The sequence below is a fragment of the Mauremys mutica genome, chromosome 6, assembly GCF_020497125.1.
Source record: "Mauremys mutica isolate MM-2020 ecotype Southern chromosome 6, ASM2049712v1, whole genome shotgun sequence".
Lineage (NCBI taxonomy): Eukaryota > Metazoa > Chordata > Testudines > Geoemydidae > Mauremys > Mauremys mutica.
Genome location: NC_059077.1, coordinates 56,253,009 through 56,259,632, shown reverse-complemented (window position 1 = coordinate 56,259,632; position 6,624 = coordinate 56,253,009).

Here is a 6,624-nt window from a genome sequence, read left to right as displayed (position 1 = left end):
TCCACACCAGGAAGCTAATTAGTTCGACCTAGAGGGCTTTTTAGTTCGAATTCGGTACTCCACCCCGACGAGGGGAGTAGCGCTAAATTCGACATGGCTATGTCGAGTTAGCCTATGTGTGGACGGAAATCGACCTTAGTAGCTCCGGGGGCTATCCCACAGTGCACCACTGTGTTGACGCTCTGGACAGCAGTCCGAGCTCAGATGTTCTGATCAGCCATACAGGAAAAGCCCCGGGAAAATTTGAATTCCTTTTCCTGTCTGGCCATTTTGAATCTCAATTCCTGATTGGACATCGGGGCGAGCTCAGCAGCACTGGCAACGATGCAGAGCTCTCCAGCAGAGGGGTCCATGCAATCTCAGAGTAGAAAGAGGGCCCCAGCAGGGACTGACCGGGAAGTCTTGGATCTGATCGCTGTGTGGGGCGATGAGTCTGTGCTTTCGGAGCTGCGCTCCAAAAAACGGAATGCAAAGACCTACGAGAAGGTCTCCAAAGCCATGGCACTCAGAGGATACAGCCGGGATGCAACGCAGTGCCACGTGAAAATCAAGGACCTGAGACAAGGCTACCAAAAAATCAAAGCGGCAAACGGACGCTCCAGAGCCCAGCCCCAGACATGCCGCTTCTACGAGGCACTGCATGCCATTCTCGGTGGGTCTGCCACCACTGCCCCACCAGTGACCGTGGACTCTGAGGATGGGATAGTGTCGACGGGCAGTTTCTCGGCGATGTTCGCGGATGGGGAAGATGAGGAAGGGTTTGTGGAAGACGAGGCAGGCGACAGCGCTTACAATACTGCTTTCCCCGACAGCCAGGATCTCTTCATCAGCCTCACAGAGATCCCCTACCAACCCTCCCCGGCCGTTAACCCGGACTCTGAATCAGGGGAAGGATCAGTCGGTAAGTGCTATAAACATGTAAACATTTATTTTTTAAAAAACAGGAATAAAAACTATATGAAAAGAAGGTAAATACATATAGGGATAGAACAGAAATCCTCTTGGGAGAGTTCCACGAAGCTCTCGTAGAGGTACTCGAAAAGCCTCCGCAGGAGGTTCTTGGGGAGAGGTGCCTTATTGGGTGCTCCGTGGAAGCACACTCTTCCGCGCCAGGCTATCCTCAGGTACAGTGGGAGCATTGCCTCGATGAGCATGGCAGCATAGGGCCCTGGTCTGTGCAGGGATTCTCGCAGCATGCGCTCTCTGTCTCTCTTAGTGACCCGCCTCAGGGTGATCTCGCTTGGCGACTGCTGCATCTAATTAGGGGAATTAGTGTAATGTTACTACTGGGAATGGTTGACTTTTCCTTTGCATAACAATGACCGTCGTTTAACAGCCACGTGGTGGAGGCTGCAGAGGGAAAGCATACAGGGATCTTTCCCGGGGACAGCCGCGAGGGGCTGGAACAGGGTCAGACTTTATGTTTTCCAGATTGCCTGCAGCAGGAGGGCACTGCTATCCATTAACTGTTAAGCAGCCTAAAGTTTACGGCTTACCAGGCCTGGCTGCTACACGGATTCTGCTGTCCTGCCCCGCTTGTCTGATCTCCAGTGCAAGACCCCAGGCAATGAAAGCGAATGCCGAAAATTCGAACTTGTCCTGAGAGCGCATGAGATAGGTGCCGTGTATGGTCTTGTTCACAGAGACAGACTAGACTGTGTTCAGTGTTCGCAAACATGTATCTTTGCAAGGAAATCACTTCCTTTTTCCCATCACACAGCTGCGGCTGTTTCCCGAACTGCCCCGGCATCCCCCTCACAGAGGCTGGCGCAGATTAGGCAATGAAAGAAAAAGACTCGGGATGACATGTTCGCTGAACTGATGGCCTGCTCCAGAGCCGAGGCGACCCAGCAGAGCCAGTGGAGGGAGACCCTCTCTCAGCAGCAGCGCTCACACAGAGAACGGGAGGACAGGTGGTGGCAGGAAGACCAGCAGGCGACTCAAACGCTGCTTGGACTAATGAGGGAGCAAACGGACACGCTCCGGCGCCTTGTGGATGTTCTGCAGGACCTCAGGCAGGAGCAGAGAGCCCCCCTGAACTGTATCTGCAACCGCCCTCCCCCGCCACAAAGTCCTGTCCCCGCCTCACCCAAAATCACAAGAAGGAGGGGTGCTAGGGGCCGTGAAAACTGTCACTCCACCCCAGCAGAGCGCTCATGTAACAAACAGCTCTCATTCCCTAAAGTATGAGAATTGCTTCCCTTCCTGGCTCACCCAATCCAAAATCCCAGTTTCATCCCCCAACTGTGTAGTTGAGTATTAAAAATAGTTTGCTGTTCATTACTGTTTCCGTCATGTTTCTTTGCAGAAGATTTTTTGTGAAGGGGAGATAGGGGTTTGTTAATTGCATAGGACAGCCACCATTACCAGGGTACAGACATGGGGGCAGGATCAACAGCAGGTCACACATAGAGTGCAGTCACTAGGCACCCGGGTCACTCTGGGAGGTGTCTGCTGCCCCAGGTCAGTCTGGGAGGTGTATGCTGCCCCAGGGTCCGAGCGCCTGGCATCCACAAATGGCAAGGCAGGCTGCCCTTACCATGCCCTTCCACCCTAGCCATGAGCCTCTCCGATGCCCTGAGCCCCAGCCAGAGCCGTCATCCCCCTACACCTACTCACCCTTCCCACACACCCCTCAACCCTTCCTGCAAACCCACCCCTTCCTGCACACCCTCCTGTAACCGTCCTCCCCCCAGAGACCACTGTAGGAGCAGGAGCCTGTCATTCCTCGAGTGTAGAAGCGGTCTGTACATCACTGCACACCGTACCCACCACAGTCTGCGTCCCTGTTTGAACCCTTTAACGTGAATTCGTTAGTAAAGAAAACTTTGTTAATTAAAAATGTTCCAATAACTTTATTTTTAAACGTCTGTTGGAAGGGGGGAAACCTGGTGAACGGGGTATGTAACCGCTGAAAAAAGTCAATAGTAACTGAAACGGGCAGGTTCAGCTTCTCTGTAAAGAGACTGGACAGTCATAGGTTACCCTGCTCTCTGAGAAACCTAGCTTTCAAAGCCTCCTGGATGCACAGCGCTTCCCGCTGGGCTCTTCTAATCGCACGGGTGTCTGGCTGAGCGTAATCAGCAGCCAGGCGATTTGCCTCAACCTCCCATCCCGCCATAAAGGTCTCCCCCTTGCTCTCACAGAGATTGTGGAGCACACAGCAAGCTGCAATAACAATGGGGATATTGGTTTCGCTGAGATCCGAGCGAGTGAGTAAGCTCCTCCATCTCCCCTTGAGACGTCCGAAAGCACACTCCACCACCATTCTGCACTTGCTCAGCCGGTAGTTGAAGAGCTCCTTGTCACTGTCCAGGGCGCCTGTATAGGGCTTCATGAGCCAGGGCAGTAGCGGGTAGGCTGGGTCCCCGAGGATCACTGTAGGCATCTCCACATCCACAACAGTTATTTTGTGGTCCGGGAAGAAACTACCTTCCTGCAGGCATCTAAACAGACAAGAGTTCCTGAAAACACGCGCGTCATGAACCTTGCCCGGCCACCCGACGTAGATGTTGGTAAAACGTCCCCTATGGTCCACCAGTGCTTGCAGCACCATTGAAAAGTAGCCCTTTCGGTTAATATACTGGCTGGCCTGGTGGGCCGGTCCCAGGATAGGGATGTGAGTGCCATCTATAGCCCCACCGCAGTTTGGGAATCCCATCGCGGCGAAGCCATCTATGACGACCTGGACGTTTCCCAGGGTCACTACCTTTGAGAACAGTTGCTCAACGATTGCGTGGGCTACTTGCATCACAGCAACCCCCACGGTAGATTTGCCCACGCCAAAGTGGTTCGCTACTGACCAGTAGCTGTCTGGCGTTGCAAGTTTCCAGAGGGCTATGGCCACTCGCTTCTGCACACTCAGGGCTGCTCGCATCCGGGTGTCCTGGCGCTTCAGGGCAGGGGACAGCAAGTCACAGAGTTCAAGGAAAGTGCCCTTACGCATCCTGAAGTTTCGCAGCCACTGTGATTCATCCCAGACCTGCAGCACTATGCGGTCCCACCAGTCCGTGCTTGTTTCCCAGGCCCAGAATCGCCGTCCCATAGCATGAACGTGACCCATTGCCACCATGATCTCCGCGGCGCGGGATCCCATGCTCTGTGAGAGGTCTGTGCCACTCTGACACTTCATGTCCTCACCGCGCTGCCGGAGCCTCCTCGCCCGATTTCTCAGCAGCTGACTGTGGAGGAGGTGGATGATAAGGTGCGAGGAGTTGACAATGGCCATAAGTGCAGCGATGATCGCAGCGGGCTCCATGCTCGCAGTGCTGTGGCGTCCGCGCTGTCACTGACCAGAAAAGTGCACAAACAGATTTCCCGCCGGCGCTTTCAGGGAGGGAGGGCGGGAATGACGGTTGAATGACGACAGTTACCCAAAACCACCCTCGACACATTTTTCCCCCAGCAGGCATTGGGGGCTCTACCCAGCATTCCAATGGGAAGCGGGGACTGCGGGGACTGTGGGATAGCTGCCCAGAATGCACCGCTTCCAATGTCGACGCTTGCCCCGTTAGTGTGGACTCACAAAGTCGAATTAGTGTCCTTAGTGTGGATACACAAATTCAACTTCATAAGGTCGAATCCACAAATTCGACTTAAGTTAAATCGAACGACTCTTGTAGTGTAGACATACCCTGAGAGACAAGGTGGGTGAGGTAATGCCTCTCTTTGGACCAACTTTGTTGGCGAGGAAGACAAGCTTTCGAGCTTACACAGAACACTGCATACAGTCTCTCTGGTTAGTTCCAAACCTGCAGCAGCTCAGCTTCCTTCTGGAGAGAGGGTAATAGTCCTTTCAGTGGGGAAGGCGGTGGCTAGGCATAGTATCAATTTGTTGGGGCTAGGTGATGGGGAGGCAAATATTTGGGAAAGTGGGGAGGCAGTGTATCAATTGGCAGGGAGTTAAGAGTTGGAGAAGCAATAGTTTGCTTAGGAAAATATCATATCAGTTTGTCTGGGGTCCTGGAAGGAGGCAGAGGACCAGTTAGCTATGTGGGCTGGTAAGGGAAAGACCTCTTGCTGAGGAAGATTTAATCAACTGTCAAGAGCACTAGTGAAAAAAGAGAGGGCACTCCCTGTTCATACAGGTGGCTGTCTCAGATAGATCTGATGTCTACAGAGAGGCAATAAAGAGGAAACAGAGAAGTGGCACCTCTACATTAAAAGGCCTGTCAAAAGCTACAGGAGTGGGAGTCCTGAGGTCAGTCCAATTGAGCTCCCCTTTCTGTCTGTTCAAATTCAAGCCAGTGAAGAACAGATATATAGAGATAGCCATGAAAACGAGTTTTATGAGCTAAATCGATGGAGTAGCCATGGACTATCCTGTTTCTCTTATGGCTGGGAGATATTGTATGCTTATATGAAATGTGGAGAAAAATATCGTCACCATTGGCTAGAATAAAAGAAAACAATGGGAATGGACTGTCCATGAAATCATAATAGTTGGAATAGATATAAAGAGATGAAATCACTAAGTCCAAAAAAATAGGAATAACCCTCTACCTCATAGCTGCAAATGTGGATAACAATTAGGTTGCCAAAAAAACAAACAAAAAACCCACAACCCCTTAAAATCTACAGGTAATTAGGTTTGAGAGGTTGCCAAAAGTAATGCAATAGTTTTAAAAGTACACTCACAAAGCAGTACACCTGATCCAGTACTAACTGGCATGAATTTATTCTGAATTCCATTTCCCTTATTAAAGCTGGAAATCATTACCCACAATGTTTTAAAAGACACGTATGCATACTTTTTTGACCAAAAGATATCATGTTTATTTTGCAAAATTGCCTGCTCTGGCTATTATCAACACCTGTAGTTGAACACAAAAGGACTATGAACTCCAGCCCCCGGCCAACTTCAGATATTTGAGAGTCTTACTGAAGCACACAGAAGGAACAAAGGAAATCTGTGCTACACTTATAATTACATCGGGTAGCCAAAGTGAAACTCTTAGACTAAATGTGTCCTGCAGAATTTTAAGCAATTCTCATCTTTCATATCTGGGAGCAGCTTACATAAACTACAGGTCCCAGCATACAATGTTTCATCTTAATGCAAATAGCCTCATCTTTTGACGGAACAGGATGGAGAATTGCATAATAGTTTTCATAGAACAAGCTTCCATATTAAAAATAAGTGTAACAGCTGTCTATTTGAAAATTAGGAGTAGCCAGTGGGCTTCTGGCAAGGTTTCTATGAGGTTGTTCACTGGACAAAGTTTGAGTGCTCCAGTTTATATCTTTAAACCACCAGTTATGTCTGAGTACTGCAGTACATATTGGAATAACCTTGGCCTTTAATGACCCTGCACAAAGACTATAAACACTGTACTAAAAGCTAATAGCAATGCTCTTTTAGCTCAAATGGTAGAGCTGCTGTTTTAAGATTCAACATTCAAAAGGGCTCAGTTCAAGATTCAGCAATGGCAAAGTCCTCAAAACGTGGGTACTCAATTAATGATTCAACTCTCATATCTCTATAGCTCAATATTAAGTTTGAAGCATTTAATACAATGGACACCATTAATAAAGTCATCTGCTAACAGACAGCAGTTACTTCCTCTACTAGATATAGCAGAAAATATGGTATCTCAAACCAATGCAATTCCTAGATGAATGAGG